Raw genomic sequence first — 24,331 nt, forward strand, 5'->3', positions numbered from 1 at the left:
GAATTACAGAACTAACTCGAAAAACAAGCCACCCTGGTAGAATTGCAAAAATCAATCATATGTATAATAGGAAGAAGAAAATCATGGCAAAAATTAGAAGGTGCAGCACCCAGCAGGATAAAAGCACTCTCATTAAACTAAACAAACAACTCAGAGGACAAATAAAGTCTACCAAAGCCAAATTTGAGGTAAGTTTGGCCTCCCAAGCCAAGGACAACCACAAAGCATTCTTTATCTATGTCCACAACCTCAAAAGCAATACACAATTGTGTGCAGAGCTCATTGTAAATGGAGCCTCTTATACTGATCCAGAAGATATAGCAAACCTCCTGGCTGATAAATTCAGCTCCAACTTTACTCCTGTCTCCCCTTAACCTTTCCTCTGCAAATATCACCAAAGATAACTCCCCCTACTATCACTTGGGAACAGGTCCTTAATGCTCTCTCTAAGACCAAGAACACTGCACCAATGAGCCCAGACAGTATCCCAGGATGCCTTTTAAATAGCATGAAACATGATGTATCAGGGCCTCAGAAATTACTATTTAACTGTTGCCTTCAAACAGGCTTTGTACCTCATGAATGGAGAAAGGCAACAGTCATCCCTCTGCACAAAGTTGGGCCATCTAGTGACCCTAAAAACTAAAGACCCATCAGTCTTACTAGTCTTATATGTAACACCATGGAAATAATTATCATGGAGATGATCAATAGAAATATAGTAAACTTCCAGACACTGGACCCAAGCCAGTTTGGTTTCATCAAGGTCAAATCATGCCTACGCATCCTGGTGGACTTCTTTGAGGAGGTCACCAAAGCAATGGATGAGGGAAAAATCATTCACACTGCCTGCCTTGACCTGGACAATGCATTTGACACAATACCCCACTCAGGCATTGTTAACAAACTCAAGAGGTTAGGTACAAACCCATATGTCACCCGGTGGATAGCCAACTGTCTCACAGACAGGACCCAGGAAGTTAGAATTGGGGAGTTTACTTCTACAAAGAGGCCAGACACAAGTGGAGTCCCTCAGGTTTCAGTCCTTGGATTGCTCCTTTTTGACATTTACTTCTCAGAAGTCAAGGCCAATGACAGTGGTCTCTGGCTGACTAAATTTGCAGATGAATGCAAATGAGGAGCTGCCATTGAATCTCATACTAACACAAATGTTCTCCAGGAGGGGCTGACACAGACAATCAACTGGTGTCAAAATCATGCACTAAAACGAAATACCAAGAAATGCATAATAGTAAAATACCACCAAGATCAAGTGGGTCAACTGTAAGGGGTGTGTCGTCAATATGATAGTTACCAGGGATGGATGACTTCCCAAAGGTTACTATTATGCATTTAGCAAATACAACTTAAAAAAACAAAAAAATAAAATAATAAAATACCACCAATCCAGGAAGTAAGCAAATTTAATGAAACACTTAGTGCCTTGGCTTACACAGCCATCCAAGAGTAAAAACACTACAAAATACTGTTTGCTTATATACAGCATATTGCACAAAACAATTAATCAATTAAATATATAATTTAAATCATATAATTCTAATTACATTCTTTGTTGAGTCCCTGAGGCTCCAAAGTATCATACTTTAAAATCAGCAGAGTTTCTTTTTTTAAGAGTTTGTTTCTTAAAGACACACATTCACCTATGCCAACTTGCTGATTTTAAACTCTGCTGATTTTAAAGTATGGTACTTTGGAGCCTCAGGGACTCAACAAAGAATGTAATTGGAAGTATGTGATCTGAATTGTATGTTTATTTGATAAGCAAACCGTATTTTGTACTGTTTTTACTCTTGGAAGGCTGTGTAAGCCGAGGCGCTAAGTGTTTCATTAAATTCGCTTACTTCTTGGATCAGTGTTCTTGGTGGTATTTTATTATTTTTTTTTGTTTTTTGTTTTTTTAAGTTGCATTTGCTATTTGTATGGCCACTGATCATGCAAATAATGTGCCACGTCCCTTTAGGGATGATACTATTGATGGCAGTCAAAGGACTATTCAGCAGCTTGTTGTACAACTAAATGAGAGAGGCTCTAGAAATTTAGAAGCAGTTGATACTTTTAATGTGCCTGGGACTAGTAATTTTGCTACTCTTGAAACAGCTGTTCAGGGTCCGGCCATGGCTACTGTTTGGGAGTACTTTGTGGGGGAACGAGAATGTCGTTTTGTGAACTCTTTTCAAACTTTGGGTTCCTCTACTGTGACTGGTTTATCGGCAGAGGCTGTGAATCTGAGGGAGAAGCTGGAGAATCTGTTGCAGAAGGAGGCTAGTACACATATTAATATTCTTTGCCTTTAGCGCTATGTACAGATGAATATTACCCTGAGAGGTCTGTGAGCATACAAAGCACCAACAACCCCCTTTGAGGATGGGAATGCTGAGGATATGGCCTTTTGAAAAAGATGGGTACAGGCAGCTCACCAGTGCTTCACTGAATGGGTACGCATCCTAATTGAGAGGGATGAGTTAAAGAAACGAAGGCTTAAAGAAGAAATCAGAATGGTGAGTGTTGAACTTGATAAACTTTTAACATCTGTTAAACTGACTAGTATGCTGGAGGAAATTAATGGCAGACTTGTGGCCTTTAAAGAATTACTAGTACAGTGTAAAAACTATAAAATTAACAGAGACATTAAGGATTACAGTCTTGATAATGCATTTTTTTGGAAAAGAAAAAATAACCGATCCTTTTTATCTAGAACAGAAGTAATAGTGGCAGTAATGATGTCAGCGAGAAGCAGAAGTAATAGTGGCAGTAATGATGTCAGGGGGGTAAAATGTTTCTGCTTCTTCCTCAGTTGCTTTTGCTGCTTCTGAAGAGGGAGATTTGAGTGCTGCAGCTCAGGGGAGTGTGGAACAGTTTCCAGCTTTGTTTAAAGTAGAAAATCTGAAAGACACGCAGAACTGTTTTCGGAGTTCCAGTTCTGTTAGAACAGACTTTAACAACAGAAAATGGGGCCACAATGAATGGGGCCAACAAAAGAACTATAACAACAAGGGACAGTGCAACAAGAAAAAAACATTGCTACTAATGTAGTTTATGATAATTTATGGGTTAAATTTGTCCCAAACATGAAATTTCTGATGTGGTTATGTCTGTATTATGACTTGGTCTCAAATTTATACCAACTGCCTTACCGAGATTACATGTACTTAAAAGTGAAATATTTTATTTTAGTAGACAACTGCATTTAATGTACGGGAGGGGTTGTGTTTAATGACTGTTAGGAAAGTAGTGATGAGGATTCTTTTTATTCATGCCTGTCATCTCAGGAAGATTTGTTTGAGAATGATTTTAATGCCTATTGCCAACTGAATACTGATGCTATCTCTGTTAAAAGCTCTTTTATTCTACCTTTTCTAAATAATACCTTGCAAGGATTTTTTGCTACTCTTAATTTTGAGGTTGAAGAAATGTACTGGTCCTGTCTAGAGAATAAGTCTAACATGTTATAATTTAACTAAGCAGCAATGGCAAGCCTTATTGGAATCTGGTAGTGATAGAAGATGGGTGGTTAAACCATCTGATAAGGGCAACAGATAGTAATCATGCACTGCACACAATACTTAGAGATGTGTTATAAACATTTGAATAAAGTGGAAATTTATAGAAAATGTGATGTTTCTGATTACTTTGAAGTTATTAAGCAGTACCAACGTTTGTTGGACAAAGGCCTAAGGCTGGGGTATTTCACCTCTAAGGGTGTGGAAAAGAAGTTTGGAGTGGAAAACTGCTCTGTGGCAGTTTTTTACTGCTTACCTAAAACACACAAAGGTTTAACTAACCTCAGTGGCCGACCTATAGTATCTGCACAGACATATTTTTTGAAGAATATAAGTGTGTTGTTACATTAACATCTTAAGAAATATGTTATGAGTAAAGCCTCCTATATCAGGGACAGCCAGGACTTTTTGAACAAAATAAAGGGTAAAGTTTGGAATCTGGACATGTTTTGGCTCTGTTTGGATGTCAAAAGTCTATATACTAATATCACACATGAAACAATGATACAGGCCTTATTCCATTTTTGGGGGACTCCCCTATGTCTCATTTTCTGATAGATTTAGTTATGTTTTGTTTAAAAACAATTTTTTTATGTTCAGTGGAGACATTTTCCAGAAGTTGCAGGGCACTGCCAAGGGGGCAGCTTTCAACCCCATGTATGTTCAATTTAGTCATTGCTAAACTTGAAGATAATTTTATTTACAGACATGATTTTTCAGATCTAATGTTATTTTATATTTTAGATTTATTGATTATCTTATTTTTTTTATGTCAAGGAAGCCAGACAGAGGCCCTTGGGTTTGTTAATGACTTACAAGCTAATACTATGGGTTCAAGCTTTGGTGGTATACAGCTTGGCCCACAAGTGAATTTTTTGGATATAAGCCTAGATGGATTTACTACTAGTCTCCATAGGAAATTTGAACATAGAAATGTATTTTTATATGGGAATAGCTGTCACCTCAAACATTTGGCCAAGGTACTGCCCTATAATGAATTCTTAAAAATTCATAGGCTATATAGCCTTGATATGAGCTTTGATTTAGAGATAGCTGAAGCAGAAAAAATGTTTATTATAAGAGGTTATGATGTCCAGCTGGTCAGGGAAGCTAAACAAAAAATTATAGACATGAGGTATTTTGTTAACTCTCAGGGAGATTCTCATTATGTCCATGCTAGTGAAAAATATAATGTGTGTATTGGTGGAAATCAGTCTACCAATGCAGTTGTGAACAATGGAGAGCAGAAGAAAGTTTTCTTAGTGACAACTTATAATAACTGAGGAAATAGTTAAAAAAACATGTAGCTTTTGGCCTATGCTCCTAAGGGATACAATTTTGAACTCTATACTACCTGATTTTGTCAGTATTGCATATAAAACAGCTAGGAATGTGTCGGACATTCTGGTACATAACCAATTTTGATTACTAGATGTTAATGTCAGTCAGAGCTTAAGCATAAATAAAAGCACTGTTCCATGTCATGGTTTTTCCATCTGTCAATATGTAATAAGCTCTTTTCCCTATATTAATGGTATCAAGTTTACAGATAGGCATGACTACAGTTGTAATACAGAGGGGTTAGTGTATGTGATGAGATGTGGATGTAAGAAGTTTTACATAGGGGAAACTTACAGGAGTTTTAGAGTCTGGTTGCAGGAACATATTAGGGACATAATAAATAAAAAATTAGAGAGTCCCATTGCGAGTCATTTTTTGACAGCACACAACCCTAACCCTGATTCTCTTAGGGGTTGTGTCTTGGAAAAATTGCAAGTTGGCATAGTTGAATGTGCGTCTTTAAAAAAAAAACTCTTAAAAAAAGAAACTGCTGATTTTAAAGTATGGTACTTTGGAGCCTCAGGGACTCAGCAAAGAATGTAATTGGAAGTATGTGATTTGAATTGTATGTTTAATTGATTAATTGTTTTGTGCAATATGCTGTATATAAGCAAATAGTATTTGTAGTGTTTTTACACTTGGAAGGCTGTGTAAGCTGAGGCGCTAAGTGTTTCATTAAATTCACTTACTTCTTGGATCGGTGGTCTTGGTGGTATTTTATTATTTTATTTATTTATTTTTTTTAAGTTGTATTTGATAAATACATAATAGTAACCTTTGGGAAGTCATCCATCCCTGGTAACTATCATATTGACAACACACCCCTTACAGTTGACCCAGCAGTCAGGGACTTAGGGACACACATAGATAGTAATCTAGCCTTTGATCATTATGTGTCCACAGTGGTGAGGAAATCATTCAATGTTGCACAACTTTTAAACAAAGTTATGGCATCTAAATCCAAGGAAGTCATTGTTCCACTGTATTTGGCATTCATCAGACCTATCATTGAGTATAATGCCTCCATTGGTATGTACCTAACCAGGCATATCCAACAACTGGAACATCTGCAGAGGTTCCTCACTAAAAGAATACAGGGCATAAGTAATATGTCCTATGCAGACCACCTCAAGGCCCTGTCCCTATATTCTGTCTCCTACAGGCTTTTGAGGGGAGATCTATGCCTGGCATACAGGGCATTGTCAGACCCCACTCTGATGGACCTCCTACATATCCACAAGATAAAAAGTACCAGAATTACCCATTCTAAAGACTTAAACCTTGCCTGTGATATAAATAGGACCTACTGAAGAGATAGGTATGTATTCCAGAGACTACCCCATCTATGGAAAAGGCTCCCTGTTCATGTGAAGCAGAGTTTCTCCCTAATCCAATTCAAGTGCAGCTTAGACAATTGGATGGGAAACCAGAAATTCATCCCTGGTGTGGCACCTATGTCGCTGATGCAAACAGGTAACCTGTAAATGGTTTATCTCCCAGGCCCATGCTTACAGTTATCAAGGGTATCAGAACTTGTCAGAGATTTGGGGTGCATGGCTAGGCTTAGAAAAGGCTCTTGTGGTCATTAGCCTAGTAAACACCTATAAACCTATGATCACTTTATGGTCAGATCTTACCAAGGAGGATGACACTGTAGGAGTGCTACAGTACCTACTTATATTGGTTAGGACCAGAAAAGGATATTTCTACCTGTCGTAGTGATGTTGATCAGCTGATGCAATGCATTGGCATTGGCAAAGCCAAGGAATCTCTTAGCATTCATGTTTGGGTAGAATAGTTCTTGCACTCTATGTTTGGGTAGTTAAAGTCACCCAGGATCAGGGTAGAGGGTTGAATCTTGATGGATTCCACTAAGTCCAGGGAAGTGGAATGCATGTCCTGAGTCATAGTTGGGGATCTGTAGCTAGCTATGATTTGAATAGGTGTTTTGTTGACAGTTAACTGCACTTGGAGTCTCTCCTGTGCATCATACCATTTGATCAGCCTGGAGGTGTATATGTCTTTAAGAAATATTGACACTCCACCTCCTTTGGCTTTGTAACCCTCCATTTGGGGTCTGAAAGTATGGTAGGATGAGTGGTTTCCACAGCTTTGAACCAGGTTTCAGTGACTGTACAAATGTCAGCATCCTCCAGGGCAAGGAATACTTGCAATGTCAGCAGTTTCATGCTAAAGACTTATAGCATTTAGCAGCATGACCTTTAAATGTTTATAAGATGTTTTCATGCTGGTAATTTTGTGTTCATGACTTTGCCAGAAGCCTAAAACCCAGGGGAACAGATGAAGGCCATCTCTGGTAAAGCTTTGTGGTCTGTCAATCATGTACTGCCTTGTGACTGAGACAGCAAGGATTCTAGGTTCTTAATGTGACTGCATATCTCACATATTGTGTTCCTAGGTGGTAGTAATAGAGGGTTATTTGTGTACATAAGGTAGTTGCTACACTGTCTCAGGATGCCCATATCAACCAGAGTAGCAGGGGAAAACACAGGAAATTGGCTGTCCATGGTTATTAGAATCTGGTGGAGAGAGAGTTCAGGGATAGTTGAGTGGGTGCTATCTGAGGATAGTACCTATAAGTGTGAATATGGCTGGATAAAATCAATACAGTAGCTGCAGATAAAGCCCTCATTCACAAAGGAGTGCTGGTAAGGGACAAAATGCAACTGAGATACCTTGTAAAGGGTTAAGACAGTACACAAGCACAAACCCACACACATGCTGGGTTTAAATACCACAAACATGAAGGTAAAATATGAACACTGACTCTTACCAATCAACCCTTGTCACTGATCTCTTAATTCAACACCCTCTGCCACACCAGTTCCACACAGTTCACTTACTCTCAGTAAGTGTAGGCAGGCCCTGGCCAACACAAGATGGCATAGCAGGAAACACAGGAATCACAGAAATGGATGTGAATACAGCAAAACCTGTAACCAGACTATGCTAAAGCTATTTAAACTCTGTTTAGGCCAATGTAACACAGGTTACCAGATACACACTTACATATAACAGTAGCAAACAAGAGCAAACAGATTTAAACAGATTAACCAATTCACCAATAATAACGTTCAAAACTGAGCCCTGTTCAAGCAGCCTTCATTCATACTGGTTCTGATTGCATACTCTTGCTACTAGGGTGCAGGGGAACCCTCTCCAAAAAAGATGGCCTGGATTACTGCTCTCAAGTTATACCAACAAAGCTAGATTCAGCAGGTCAGAATTTAGTCTATGCTACAGAAAACAAGGCATACCAATGTCAGAAAGAAACAGTTCAAATAAGCAGTCACCATAAGCCATTAACCAGCAATTGTCAGCTCAGAAGGGCATAATCTACCCTATCCTCCAACAATAGTGCAGACCACAAACCTTCTTGATGTTTAATAGCTGGGCTGAAGGCCAAGTGGTTAAACCAGAACTAAGACAATATTAGAATAACAGACACTAAGCCTTCAACAAGTAAAACCCAACTTAGAAGGATGTAAGCTACCTCTCCTGCCACAAGAGTGCAGACCACAAACCTTGTTAATGTAAAACAACTGGCCGGAAGTCCATGTGCTTAAACCAAAAGGCTTACAATAACAGTTACAATGACATCAAGCTACTAACAAGCAGTAATAGATGCAGCAGAATAAGTGCAAGTGAGTCATTTTAAGAACAGGCAGCAAAAGCAAATTTAAGTAATAAAGTAGGAAGAAACACAAATGCAGTAATTTATTTTGTTGTTTTTAGGTTAAGTGGGAAGAGATGGCAAACAATAATTTCAGGTTGAGAAACTAAGGGGGGTGGAAATGATCTCTGTCTACTCAGTAGGATAAGATGATGAGATGGGACTGGGAGGAGTGTCCAAAATGAGGTTTATAGTAGGGGCGGCCAACTCAAAAGCCAACAAATATAAGAACACAACAAGGGGGACCTCTTAAAACTCCAACAGAACAGAAAACTTAAAACCATACAAATGTAATACTAGAATGAGATACAAAATAGAAGTGATCAAAGCTTACATAAAGAGCTTTAAATCAAAATTAAATGCAGAGATGTCTGATACTCAGAGCACTGCAGACCACACAAACACTTCAGCTAACTAGAGATATTACTAAATAAAAGAGCAATGCTGTCTCTCAGCTCCTCCCAGTAATTAGCTGATGCTATTCGTCTGTTGCAAAAGAATTGTTTAGTAACTGTTTTTAACTGACCTAGTCAAGAACTCTTAACACTCCATCAGAACAGAAAACGTAAAACCAAACAAATGTAATAGTAGAATGAGATACAAAATAAAAGTTCATAGGCTCATAGGTTCATAGGTGTGTAGTAGGCCAACGGCCCTGGAAACTTTAAAAGCCTAGCTCATAGAAGTGCACTGGCATCATGCCACCGTTAATTCCCAGTGCCTCTATCAAGCAGATCCACTGGAGTGATCCCTGGGGTGAACTTTCTATTTCCCATCCGCTCATCAAGATTTCTCTTGAAAAGGCCCAATGAGGTGCTCTGCTTGACATGTATGGGAAGTCTGTTTCAGGGCATGGGCAGTCTCTGGGTTATGAAACTGTCCTTCCAGCATGTTCTGTTGATTGTGGTAATGAGGTTGAAGTCCCTGGAGCATGTGGTGCGGAAGGATTGGGATTTATTTAGGTGTAACATTTCTAACAGGGCTGGGTCGGACATGGCTTTGTGAGTCAAGCAGAGATTGCCTCTTAATAGACGATATAAGACAGAGAAAAGCAGGAGTTTTTTGAGTCTGTCCATGTAGGGCATGCATTTAAGGCTTAGGATCCTCTTCATGAGGTACTTTGTGGCCTTTCCAGCTGTTGCAGGTGTTAAGTGATGATTGGTCTAATGAGAGAAGAGTAGAGAGAGATAGGTTCATAGGTTCATAGGTTAATACTGGGCTATCTGCCCTAGTGCATTTATAAGCCTAGCCAGAATGTGTTTGGCTTTCGCCACCCATTTTAAATTAATTTTGCTATGCCCTTTTTTCGAGGTTAGTATACTGTGCCTCTGTCTAACAGTGACACAGAAGTCATACCCGGGGTAAACCTACGATCTCCCATCCACTCATCAAGAGAGTCAATGAGGGACTCTGCCTAACCTGGACTGGGATTTTATTCCAGAGTGAAGGGAACCTCTGGGTTATGAATCTGTCCCTCCAGCATGTCCTATTTATTTCAGTGCTGAGGTTCAGGTCTCTCGAGCGTGTAGCTCGATAGAATTTGGATTTTCTGAGGTGCAGCATGTCCATTAATTCCGGGTTGGATATGGCTTTATATGTCAGGCACAGATCGCCTCTGAACAGGCGGTATGCCACTGAGTAGAGCTGGAGTTTCTTTAACCGGGCAGCATATGGCATCTGTTTGAGCCCTTTGATCCTCTTGGTGAGGTACATTTGGGGTCTTTCCAGTTGCTGCAGGTGTCTGGTAAGGTACATCCCAAAAGGGGCATTGTACTCAATTATGGGCCTGATGAGGGATGAGTAAAGAGGCACGATGACCTCCCCTGATCTAGATGTGAATCCCTTCATGATTAGGTGGGCTATATAAAATGTTTTTCTAACCACTTTGGCCACGTGGTTGTCAAATGAGAGATTGCTATCAACTTGGGTCCCCAGGTCCCTAATTACTTCTTCTGTACTTAATGGATTACCACCTATGTGGTAATTTGTGGGCACTTTGTTTTTGCCAAAGGGGATGACTATACACTTTTTAGCGTTTAGCTTGAGGCCATGGCTCTGGCACCAGTTGTCTGTTTATATGAGGCCCTTTTGGAGGATGCTTGTGTCGGCTGGAGAGTCGATTATGGCACCCAGTTTGCAGTCATCTGCGTACTTGCTCAGCCACAGTCCTTCTGTGTTGGCCTGTACCTCCGAGAAATATATACTGAACAAGAGAGGTCCCAGGACTGAGCCTTGTGGGACGCCACTTGTAACTGGTTTGGAGTCTGACATGGCTCCAGCAATTCTAACCATGTGGGTTCTGTCCTTGAGCCAGTTTGCAACCCATCTAGTGACATAGGGGTTTATATTTAAGCTGGTGAGCTTATCTATAATGCCCAAGTGGGGTATTGTATCGAAGGCTTTTGCGAGGTCCAGGTAGGCTGTGTGGACCACCTTCCCCTCATCAATGGCCTTGGTGACTGTTTCAAAGAAATCAACCAGGTTTAAGAGGCAGGATCTGCCCTTAACAAAGCTAAACTGGGTAGGATCCAGTGTCTGTAGGTCCCTAATATCTTTATTTATGAGGTCCATGATTATCCTTTCCATAGCTTTGCAGACCAAGCTAGTCAGGCTTATGGGGCGATAGTTTCCAGGATCCGTTGAAGCACCACCTTTGTGGAGAGGGACCACAGTTGCTGTACGCCACTCTCTGGGTACATATCCTGTAGTAAGGCTGAGATTGAACAGTAGTTTTATGTTTGGGTTTAGCTCTTCTTGGAGTTCATGTAGGACACAGCCCGGGACACCATCTGGTCCCATTGATGCTGTGTTTTTTGCTTTGGAGAGGGCGGCTCTTACCTGAGCATCCGAGATGTCAGGGGAGCAGCACTCTGCTGGAATAGATATTTGCCCTTTTGGTGGGGGGGGGGGGAGAAGTTTGCGCTGAACCTGTCAGCTAGGATGTTGACCATGTCTGTGGGTTCAGTGTATTTTTTGTCATTTTGGACTAATTCTGAGCATATCTGGGAATTACCACCCAGGTTCCTAACATAAGTAAAGAAAGCCTTGTGATTATCCTTAGTGTCCTGTGCAATTTTTCTCTCAAGCTGGCCTTAGACGATTTTATGAGTGCCCGTAGTTTTTGCTAATACTGATCAGAGATGCCTTCCCTTTTGGAATTTTGCTCTATCATTTAGTAGCTTCCTCCTTCTATTGTATAGCTTGTTTATGGCTGGGGTCCACCAGACAGGACGCCTGCCTTTGGAGGATTGGGTCTTGGTTTTATTTGGGATCGCATGATCCATGCATTCCTGAAGGTGTTCATAGAATGCGTTTATAAAGGATTCTGCGGTCTGGGCCATATTTTCCACAGGCCCGGGGGCTTTGAAGGATTCCACCTCAGTTTTGAGGAGTGTGAAATTTGCTTTAGAGAAGTTTTTCACTGTGGTTTTCTGGGCAGGGCATGGTGCCGGGATGTGAACATCCAGTGAGATTAGTTTATGGTCTGATCTTACCAGTGAGGGATACACTTTTGGTCTGGAGCATAGAGTCCCCATGTTGGTGATGGTCAGGTCCAGTATGTTTTCCCCTCTTGTGGGAGTGGTAACAAGTTGTTCCATAGCATTTGAGTTTATAAATTCTAGGAACCTTTGAGCTAGGGTGTTGTAGCTAGAGTAATGCTCCCAGTCTATGTTTGGGTAGTTGAAGTCGCCCAATATAATGGTGTTTGGAGAGACCTTCATATTTTCCAGTGTTCTCATGAAGGCTGAGTGGGGTTCCTGGGTTAGGGAGGGTGGTCTGTAGCAGGCTATAAACTGGAATGCAGTTTTACCCACTGTTAGTTGCACGTGGATAGACTCTGATGCTTCGTGCTGTGCCACCAACCTGGAGGTGTGGGTATCTTTGACGAATATTGATACTCCCCCTCCTTTTGTGGGTCGGTCCAAGTTTTGGGGCCGAAAAGCATGGTATGAGGTATAACCTGGTAGTGCTGGGGTGCACTCTGGAGCCTTGAACCAGGTTTCTGTTACTGCACAGATATCAATTTTCTCCATGCTAAGGAGAGTTTCGAGTGCGTGCATCTTGATGTTTAGACTGCTGGCGTTGAGTAGCATTACTCTTAGTTTCTTATCCCTTGTGATACCTATGGAGGTGGGTTTGTCTTTTGAGCCTTGCCTAAAAAAGGCACTATGGGGGTAGCAAGAGCCTTTGCCAATATCCGAAAGCCCAGGGGTGACAGGTGCAGGCCGTCCCTAGTGAAGCATCGTGGCTTGTCGAGCATGTCATCCCAGGCTGACAGGCATTGGATCCCCTTTGAATGACACAAATAATTAAGCCAATTGTTGAAATTGATCATCTTGTCTTCATATTGTGGCATCATTCTTGGTGAGGGCAAGATGCTACTCAAGGTCAGGGTCATACCGGCCTGGGCCACATGCTCAGAGAGCTCCTCTATGTCTCTTTTCATGTAGTCCAGGGTGGTACGTCTCAGGTCATTCACACCAGCATGGACATTGACTGAGTCATATTTGTACTTGCCTTGGAGTGACTTGAGTGCTTGTGTTATGTGGCGGATCCTAGCACCAGACAGGCAGCTCACCGTGACCTTCTCCTTGTTCAGCCTGGTGAGCGGGACGTCAGTGTGCCTGATGATAGAGTCACCTATTACAAGTGTATCAGATGTGTTGTTTAGCCTTAAGGGCTGTGACTGTTCGGCACACTGGCTTTGTGAGCTATGTGTTGCACGTGTTTTGTTTTGGGGTAGTGGTTGCTTGGGTGTCTGCTTTGGAGGTCTCTGCTGCTTAGGCAGATTTTTATTTAGAGCCTCCGGGTATGTTTTTGTGTGTTTATGTGTTTGGTCTGCTGTCGTGGTAGGTCTATGTGAGACTGGAATTGTACTGAGTGTGGTTTCCTTCTCCTCCTGACTGGTTATGCCAGTACTGAGTTGAGAGAGCTTAGCCTCCAGTTTGGCTATATGGATGCATTTCTCACATGTGTTAGAATTTATTGGGAGGAGGAGAGGGTTGTCTGTGTACATGAGGCAATTGTAACATTGCCTCAAGATTCCCAGATTCACCAGCTGGACCAGAGAGAAGATTGACAACTGACCTTTGGACATGCTAGAATAGTATTGGGAATTCTTTTATAATTGAAAAAAAGGGCCAATGGGGAACAAGGTACTCAAGAGGATTTTGTGAGAGTGTAGTGCTTTTAATTTTTTAGTGCTGACTTATATAATTGCTTTGGTGAGCAAGTGCCTTTAGTGATCAAGTGCCAGGTAACTTAAATGCAATGTGTTACAGGTAAATTAAATGTAAAAATGACAAACTGTAACTTTCTTTTAAGTGAAACAAGGAAATGAGTACAGTAAGCAATGCAGATATCACTAGGGATCCACAGAAGCGCTGAAATGCCGCAGTTTAGGTGGTATTAGCGTTTCAGGGAAATAACAAGCAAACAAACAACACGCATACAAACAGAACGAGATTCAGGAGGCCTGGCTCCAGTCTATGCTACAGCAAACAAGGTGTACCAATTTCAGTAAGAAACAGTTGAAATATGCAGGCACTATTAGCCTTTAACCAGAAATTCCCAGCTCAGAAGGGCAGAGTCCAGCCTCTCCTCCCACAAGAGTGCAGACCACGAACCTTCTTAATGTAAAATAACTGGCCTGAAGCCCAAGTGCTTAAACCAGAACTAATACACTTTTAGAATAACAGACACTGAGCCCTCAATCAGCAGTTCCCAACATAGAAGGATGTAAGCCACCTGTCCTGCCACCACAGTGCAGGCCACAAACCTTCCTAATGTAAAACAACTGGTCTGAAGCCCAAGTGCTTAATCCAAAAGACTTAGAATGATAGCTACACTTTAATCAAGTTACTTCCAAGCAGTAATAAATACAATTGAATACTTTGAAGAATGCCTGGATTAGTGCTCAAGTTATACAAACAAAGCTAGATTCAGCAGGCCTGGATCTAGTCTACGCTACAGCAAACAAGGTGTACCAATTTTAGTAAGAAGCAGTTCAAATATGCAGGCACTATAAGCCTTTAACCAGAAATTCCCAGCTTAGAAGGGCAGAGTCCAGCCTTTCCTCCCACAAGAGTGCAGACCATGAACCCTTTTAATGTAAAATAACTGGCCTGAAGCCCAAGTGCTTAAACCAGAATTAATACACTTTTAGAATAACTGACACTGAGCCCTCAATCAGCAGTTCCCAACATAGAAGGATGTAAGCTACCTGTCCTGCCACGACAGTGCAAACCACAAACCTTCCTAATGTAAAACAACTGGTCTGAAGCCCAAGTGCTTAAACTAAAAGGCCTAGAATGAGTTGCACCAAGAAGTAATAAACACAACTGAGTACTTTTAAGATGACGCAAAAGCAAAATAAATTAGGAAGAAACACAAACACAGTAAAAGCAGATCATTTTTTTTTTCAGAAAAGTAGCAAAAACAGTAGTAAAAACAATTCACGTGCAGTGCAAGCTGGCACACTTTAGTATGTAGCAATATTAGTCCACACACAGTTTGAAAAAAATGTAATTAAATTAAAAAGGACTAAAAGCAAGTGCAGAAAGGGTTTATTAGATAGAATGCCTTAAAGAGATGGGACTGGGGGAGTGTCCTAGATCAAATCTACAGTGGGGCGGGCACTGCAAAAGCCACCAAATTTAAACTACAACCAAGAACAGGGAGGGGGGTGGGGAAGACAGTTTCAAGAGAGCTAGATCTGAGGAATCAGTCCAAATTATAAAACCACAATAAAATGCAGAAAATATACTTAAATCAGCTTATGTCCAGTTGATGTATGCAGACAAATCTCAGTAGCAAGCAACTCAATTTAAAATGATTACAAGAAATGTAACCAACACAGGTTTTAATGTTATCAGAAACCCCCCCAAGCTAATTAACAATTAAAGGAATTTCAAAGCAGTTTAACAACTAGTGCAGAGCTTCAGAGACACACACAAGACAGTTTCAACAGAGCTAGATCTGAGGAATCAGTCCAGATTATAAAACCACAATAAAATGCAGAAAATATACTTAAATCAGCTTATGTCCAGTTGATGTATGCAGACAAATCTCAGTAGCAAGCAACTCAATTTAAAATGATTACAAGAAATGTAACCAACACAGGTTTTAATGTTATCAGAAACCCCCAAGCTAATTAACACTTAAAGGAATTTCAAAGCAGTTTAACAACTAGTGCAGAGCTTCAGAGACACACACAAGACAGTTTCAACAGAGCTAGATCTGAGGAATCAGTCCAAATTATAAAACCACAATAAAATGCAGAAAATATACTTAAATCAGATTATGTCCAGTTGATGTATGCAGACAAATCTCAGTAGCAAGCAACTTGATTTAAAATGATTACAAGAAATGTAACCAACACAGGTTTTAATGTTATCAGAAACCCCCAAGCTAATTAACACTTAAAGGAATTTCAAAGCAGTTTAACAACTAGTGCAGAGCTTCAGAGACACACACAAGACAGTTTCAACAGAGCTAGATCTGAGGAATCAGTCCAAATTATAAAACCACAATAAAATGCAGGAAATATACTTAAATCAGCTTATGTCCAGTTGATGTATGCAGACAAATCTCAGTAGCAAGCAACTCTATTTAAAATGATTACAAGAGATGTAACCAACACAGGTTTTAATGTTATCAGAAACTCCCCAAGCTAATTAACACTTAAAGGAATTTCAAAGCAGTTTAACAACTAGTGCAGAGCTTCAGACACATACACAAGACAGTTTCAACAGAGCTAGATCTGAGGAATCAGTCCAAATTATAAAACCACAATAAAATGCAGGAAATATACTTAAATCAGCTTATATCCAGTTGATGTATGCAGACAAATCTCAGTAGCAATCAACTCAATTTAAAATGATTACAAGAGATGTATCCAACACAGGTTTTAATGTTATCAGAAACCCCCCAAGCTAATTAACACTTAAAGGAATTTCAAAGCAGTTTAACAACTAGTGCAGAGCTTCAGACACACACACAAGACAGTTAAAACAGAGCTAGATCTGAGGAATCAGTCCAAATTATAAAACCACAATAAAATGCAGGAAATATACTTAAATCAGCTTATGTCCAGTTGATGTATGCAGACAAATCTCAGTAGCAAGCAACTCTATTTAAAATGATTACAAGAAATGTAACCAACACAGGTTTTAATGTTATCAGAAACCCCCAAGCTAATTAACACTTAAAGGAATTTCAAAGCAGTTTAACAACTAGTGCAGAGCTTCAGAGACACACACAAAACAGTTTCAACAGAGCTAGATCTGAGGAATCAGTCCGAATTATAAAACCACAATAAAATGCAGAAAATATACTTAAATCAGCTTATGTCCAGTTGATGTATGCAGACAAATCTCAGTAGCAAGCAACTCAATTTAAAATGATTACAAGAAATGTAACCAACACAGGTTTTAATGTTATCAGAAACTCCCCAAGCTAATTAACACTTAAAGGAATTTCAAAGCAGTTTAACAACTAGTGCAGAGCTTCAGAGACATGCACAAGACAGTTTCAACAGAGCTAGATCTGAGGAATCAGTCCAAATTATAAAACCACAATAAAATGCAGAAAATATACTTAAATCAGCTTTTGTCCAGTTGATGTATGCAGACAAATCTCAGTAGCAAGCAACTCGATTTAAAATGATTACAAGAAATGTAACCAACACAGGTTTTAATGATATCAGAAACCCCGCAAGCTAATTAACACTTAAAGGAATTTCAAAGCAGTTTAACAACTAGTGCAGAGCTTCAGAGACACACACAAGACAGTTTCAACAGAGCTAGATCTGAGGAATCAGTCCAAATTATAAAACCACAATAAAATGCAGAAAATCTACTTAAATCAGATTATGCCCAGTTGATGTATGCAGACAAATCTCAGTAGCAAGCAACTCAATTTAAAATGATTACAAGAAATGTAACCAACACAGGTTTTAATGTTATCAGAAACCCCCAAGCTAATTAACACTTAAAGGAATTTCAAAGCAGTTTAACAACTAGTGCAGAGCTTCAGAGACACACACAAGACAGTTTCAACAGAGCTAGATCTGAGGAATCAGTCCAAATTATAAAACCACAATAAAATGCAGAAAATATACTTAAATCAGCTTATGTCCAGTTGATGTATGCAGACAAATCTCAGTAGCAAGCAACTCGATTTAAAATGATTACAAGAAATGTAACCAACACAGGTTTTAATGTTATCAGAAACCCCCCAAGCTAATTAACACTTAAAGGAATTTCAAAGCAGTTTAACAACTAGTGCAGAGCTTCAGAGACACACACAAGACAGTTTCAACAGAGCTAGATCTGAGGAATCAGTCCAAATTATAAAACCACAATAAAATGCAGAAAATATACTTAAATCAGCTTATGTCCAGTTGATGTATGCAGACAAATCTCAGTAGCAAGCAACTCGATTTAAAATGATCTCAATTTAAGATGATGACCTCTTTCTTCCTGGATGCAAAACCCTTGGTAATGAGATGTGCCACATAGAAGGAATTTCTGACCACAGTGGCAATGTGGTGGTCAAAGAAGAGGTTGCTGTCAACCTATGCCCCCAGATCTCTTATAACGCATTCAGTGTTCGCTGGGCTACCATCAATGTGGTAATAAATGGAAACTGAGTTTTTCCTGAAGGGAATGAAAATACATTTTTTGGCATTAAGCTTAAGGCCATGATTTCAACACCAGTCAATGGTCTCAGTAAGGCCTTTCTTTAGGATGTCTACATAATTTGGGGAGTTAATGATGACCCCAGTTTGCAATCATTGGCAAACTTGGTCAGTCGGAGTCCCTCCGTGTTGGCTTGGACTTTTGAGAAGTAGATGCCAAACAGAAGAGGACCCAGGACTGATCCCTCTGGGACTCCACCCATGACTAGTCATCAGTCTGACTTGGAGTCTGCTACTTTCACACTGTGGGATCTATCTGTGAGCCAATTTGCAACCCATCTAGTGTTATAGGAGTTGTTGCCTAGTTTGGTGAGTCTATCAATAATTCCTGAGTGGGGAATAGTATCAAAGGCCTTGGCCTGATTGAGGTAGGCTGTATGAACTGCATTGCCTTCATACACAGCTCTGGTGACTGACTCAAAGAATTCAACCAGGTTCAGCAGGCATGATCTACCCTTCACAAAACCAAACTGTGTGGGATCCAGAGTTTGGAGATTCCCTGTATCCTTATCCATTAGGTACATGATGATGTGCTCCATAGCCTTACATATCAGACTCATCAAGCTAATGGGGTGATACTCCTCAGCATCTGTAGTCTCTCCCCCTTTATGGAGAGGGATGACTGTAACAGTACACCATTATGTAGGGACAAAGCCTGAGGTGAGGGTATGATTGAACAGGACACACAGGTGTGGTGCCAGTTCACTATTATAGTTCATGCAAAACACAGCCAGGGATATTGTCGGGTCCCATGGAAGCTGTATTCTTGGCCTTGGGCAAAGCAGCTTTAACCTGTACTGCAGTAATGCTGGGTGCCTGACATTCTTCCAGTATTGTGATTAGTCCTTTGGGGGAGGGTAAAGTTGGCACTGAATCTGTTGGCCAGTATGTTGGCAATATCTGTTGGCTCAGTATAGGAGCTACCATTGTGCAGTAACTCAGAACAAATCTGGGTATTGCCGTGGAGATTCTTGATATAACTGTAGAATGCTTTGTGGTTGTTTTTAGTGTCTACCAAAATTCTGCCTTCATAGCTAGCTTTAGAGGTTTTGATGAGGGATCACAACTTTTTGTTGAGGCTAATAAGGGAGTTTTTCCAGTATTAGGACTTCACCTTTTTCCTGCAAAAGTTTCTTCCTTCTGTTGTAGAGTTTGTTAATGGCAGGGGACCACCAGATTGGCTTCCTTTTTTGGAGGAGAGCATCTTGGTTCTGCTGGGTATTGCTAGTTACATGCATTTATGTATGTGTTCGCACAGTGCATTGGTGTATGATTCGGTGGTCATGTACCTATTTCCATTTGCATGGGTGCCATGAAGTTAGCCGCCTCTGTTTTTAGGAGCCCAAAGTTTTTTGTGGTGGTTACCTTTGCTGGTGGTGTAGGTGAAATGTGGATTTCCATGGTAATTAGTTTGTGGTCGGATCTAACCTGGGAGGAATTGACTATTGGTGTTGAGCAATGGTTGCCCATGTTAGTAACAACCAGGTCAAAGATGTTGCTTCATCTAGTGGGGTAAGAATGAGCTGGTCCAGCCCATTAGAATTAATGAATTCCAGGAAGCATTGGACAAGTGCATTGGTGCATGAGTAGTTTTCCCAGTTGATGGAAGGTAGTTGAAGTCACCCAGTATGAAAGTGTTGGGTTGGGCCCTAATAGTTTCCAGGGTGCTTAGAAACATGGAATGAGAGTCTTGGGATATGGTTGGGGACCTATAGCAGGTTATGACCTGAATCACCATCTTACCCACTGTTAGTTGTACCTGAAGTATCTCCAATGCATTATGCTGGGCTACTAGTCCGGAGGGGTCTACTTCATTTGATTGAAAGACCATTTGACCTAAACACATTTGATCGAAATTTCATTTGATTGAAAACCAGTATTCAAGGCATAAAACTGGGATTTGTCCCCCTCCCCAATGTCATGCGACCCTGGAGTTGGTATATATAGTTAGGGGGAGTGGGGGGCACAGCCCCCCACATTGGGGGGTGTGGGGGTAAAGCCCACCACCTAGTTTCCTTTAAAAGAAAATAATCACACAAAAAGTACAAATTTTAAATGAAAATAGGTGGGGAGGCTTCACCCTCACACCCCCCAATGTGGGGGACTGCACCCCCACATACCCCCTGACTATATATACCAACTCCAGGGTCATGCAACATTGGGGAGGGGGGCAAATCCCTGTTATTTGCCTTGAATACTGGTTTTAGATCAAATTAAATTTCGATCAAATGGGTTTAGGTCAAATGGTCTTGCAATCAAATGAAGTAGACTCGTCTGGAGGTGTGCATATCCTTCATTTATGTGGAGACGCCACTGCCTTTAGGGCTAAGGTCCATTTTCTGCAGCCGAAAGGTGTGGAATGAGTTATAGCATGGTAGTGCAGGAGTGCTTTCTGCTGCTTTAAACCAAGTCTCCATTACAGCACAAATGTCAATGTTTTCCATTTTGAGGAATGCTTCTGGTGAGTGCATCTTGTCATTTAGGCTTCTAGTGTTGAGTAGCATGACCCTCAGATGGCATTTATTTATAGCTGTTACAGTACAGTGGCAATTTGGTCTTTGGAACACCACCTAAAAAGGCACTATAGGGGTGACAAGAGCCTTAGCCAGTATCTGGAAATCTAGGAGAGACAGATGCAGACCATCTCTGGGAAAGCATTGAGGTCTGTCAATCATGTCATCCCAATCAGACAGATACTGGCTCCCATTAGAATGACACCAGAAACTTAGCCAGTTCTTGAAGGCAAACATTTTCTGCTTGTACTGCTTTATCATTTTGGGTGATAGTAAAATGCTGCTCAGGTCTAGGGTCATACCTGCCTGGGCCACATAATCTGGGAGCTCCTTCATGTTTCTTTTCATGTAGTCCAGGGAGGTACATCTCAGGTCATTCACACCCACATGAAAAATGAGAGAGTCATACTTGTTCTTGTTGTGGAGTGACCTGAGTGTGTGTGTTATGTGTCGGATCCTGGCACCTAGCAGACAACTGACTGTTACCTTCCCCTTATTCAACCTAGTGAGTGGGACATAAGTATGTCTCACTGTTGAGTCACCTCTGATTAGTGTATTGGGCAAACTGTTTTGTCTTAGGGGCTTAGGTTGAGGGGCACACTGCGTAGGTGAGCTATGTGTCTTGTGATTTGTACTGTGTTGTGGTGGTCGAGTGCATTTCTGATTTGGTGGTCTCTGCTGTTTGGGTAGATTTCTATTGAGAGCCTCCATGAAGGTGGGTGTGAGGTTTGTGTTTTTTATGTGAGAGCTGTGATGGTGGGTGTTCTGGAGGGCTATTAGTTTCATGTGGTGTGGTGTATGTGTTGACCTTCTCCTCTAGACCAGCTATTCTGGTCTTGGCTGGAGAGTGCATGTCTTCCAGTTTGGATATATAAGTGCATCTCTCACAAGTCTGAGTGTTGGGAGATAAGAGGAGAAGGTTGTCTGTGTACATGAGGCAGTTGCTACACTGCTTCAGAATGCCCAAGTTCACCAGGTTAATAGGAGAAAGCACAGGGAACTGACCTTTAGACATGACAGGAGGGATGGTCATTATTAATAAGTACTGGAGCTGTTTCCTTATAGGATGTTTAGTGCTGTTAGCACTTATGTGTGCTACAATAATTGCTACAAGAAACCAGATGAAGTGCTAAGCAAATAAGCTAGTTAAATGCAATAGAGAAGAGAACTAGCAAGATCTAAGGGAAAAATTGAAAAGCAAAATTTCTGACACCGGTAATAGTTTTCCCTAGCTTAGTGACGCTGCACGGCGAGCAGACCTCTGCAAACATGGGTTTTTAAAGCAGAAATTTGAAAGGGAGCTAGAAACCACTCCTCTTGTGATAGATAGGCTACCTAATGCTTATTATTCCCACTGATGAGCTGAGAGGCTTCCCTCTAACACAGAAAGGTCTGGGGAACTCAGAAACTACAGTACAGTCCTGAATACAGCAAATTTCTATCTGGGCTACTCTAGTAACAGGAAAGGTGAGAAAACAAGCTAGAACTTTTGTAAATATAACAGTAGCAAATGAGCCAACTGATTTAAACAAATTACCCAATTAACCATCAAAAAAATTCAAAGCTGAGCCCTGTCCCAGCAGTCTTCAATCAGACAAGTCCTAACTGCATACTCCTGCCATTAGGGTGCAGGGGAACCTTCTCCAAAAAAAAAATGGCCTGGATTAGTGCTCAAGTTATACAAACAAAGCTAGAGTCAGCAGGTCTGAATCTAGTCTATGCTACAGAAAACAAGGTGCACAAATTTTAGAAAGAAACAGTTCAAATAAGCAGGCACAATAAGCCTTTAACCAGAAATTCCCAGCTCAGAATTGTAGAATCTACCTTCTCATTCCACAAGAGTGCAGACCACAAACCTTCTTAATGTAAAGTAACTGTCCTAAAGTCCAAGTGCTTAAACCAGAACTAAGACATTTTTAGAATAACAGACACTAAACCTTCAATCAGCAACTCCCATCTTAGAAGGATGTAAGCTACCTGTCCTGCCACAAGAGTGCTGACCACAAACCTTCTTAATGTAAAACAACTGGATTGAAGCCCAAGTGTTTAAACCAAAAGGCTTAGAATAACAGTTAACATTTAATCTGGCTAATAGCAAGCAGTAATAAATGCAGCAGAATAAATGCAATTGACTACTTTTAAGAATAGGCAGCAAAAGCAAAAAATTAGTAAAGTAGGAAGAAACAAAAATATAGTAAACGTCGATGAATAAAGTGCATTTTTAATATAACAGTAGCAAGCAAGCAAACTGATTTAAACAAATTAACCAATTAACCAATGAAAAGCTAAAAACTGATCCCTGTTCCAGCAGTCTTCAATCAGACAAGATCTAACTGCACACTCCTGCCACTAGGGTGCAGGGGAACCATTTCCAAAAAAGAAGGCCTGGATTAGTGCTTAAGTTATACCAACAAAGCTAGATTCAGCAGGCCTGAATCTAGTCTATGCTACAGCAAACAAGGCACACCAATTTCAGAAAGAAACAGTTCAAATAAGCAGTCACAATATGCCTTAAACCAGAAATTCCCAGCTCAGACGGGCAGTATCTACCCTCTCCACCCACAAGAGTGCAGACCACAAACCTTCTTAATGTAAAACTACTGGCCTGAAGCCCAAGTGCTTAAACCAAAAGACTTCAGTTACAATTTAATCAGGAGACTAATAAGCAGTACTTAATGCAGCAAAATAAATGCAATTGAGTATTTTTTAGAACAGGCAGCAAAAGCAAAATAAAGTAATAAAGTAGGAAGAAGCACAAATACAGTAAAAGCAGATGAATAAAGTGCAATATATATATATATATATATATATATATATATATATATATATATATATATATATAAAACAGTAGCTAACGAGCAAACTGATTTAAACAAATTACCCAATTAACCAGTAAAAAAGCTACAACCTGAGCCCTGTTCCAACAGTCTTCAATCAGCCAAGTTCTAACTGCACACTCCTGCCATTAGGGTGCAGGGGAATCTTCTCCAACAAATTGGCCTGGATTAGTGCTCAAGTTATGCAAACAAAGCTAGATTCAGCATGTCTAAATCTAGTCTATGCTACAGAAAGCAAGGTGCACCAATTTCAGAAAGAAACAGTTCAAATAAGCAGGCACAACAAGCCTTTAACCAGAAATTCCCAGCTCAGAAGTGTAAAATCTACCCTCTTGTTCCACAAGAGTACAGACCACAAACCTTCTTAATGTAAAATAACTGGCCTGAAGCCCAAGTGCTTAAACCAGAACTAAGACACTTTTAGAATAACAGACACTAACCCTTCAATCAGCAACTCCCAACTTAGAAGGCTGTAGGCTACCTTTCCCGCCACAAGAGTGCAGACCACAAACCTTCTTAATGTAAAACAACTGGCGTGAAGCCCAAGTGCTTAAACCAAAAGGCTTAGAATAACAGTTACAATTTAATCAGGCTACTAACAAGCATTAATTTATGCAGCAGAATAAATGCAATTGAGTACTTTAAAGAACAGGCAGTAAAAGCAAAATAAAGTAGGAAGAAACACAAATACAGTAAAAGCAGACTGATCAAAGCTTAAATAAAGA

This window comes from Protopterus annectens, chromosome 8.part0 (assembly GCF_019279795.1).
Source record: "Protopterus annectens isolate FY-2018-M chromosome 8.part0, PAN1.0, whole genome shotgun sequence".
Classification (NCBI taxonomy): Eukaryota; Metazoa; Chordata; order Ceratodontiformes; family Protopteridae; genus Protopterus; species Protopterus annectens.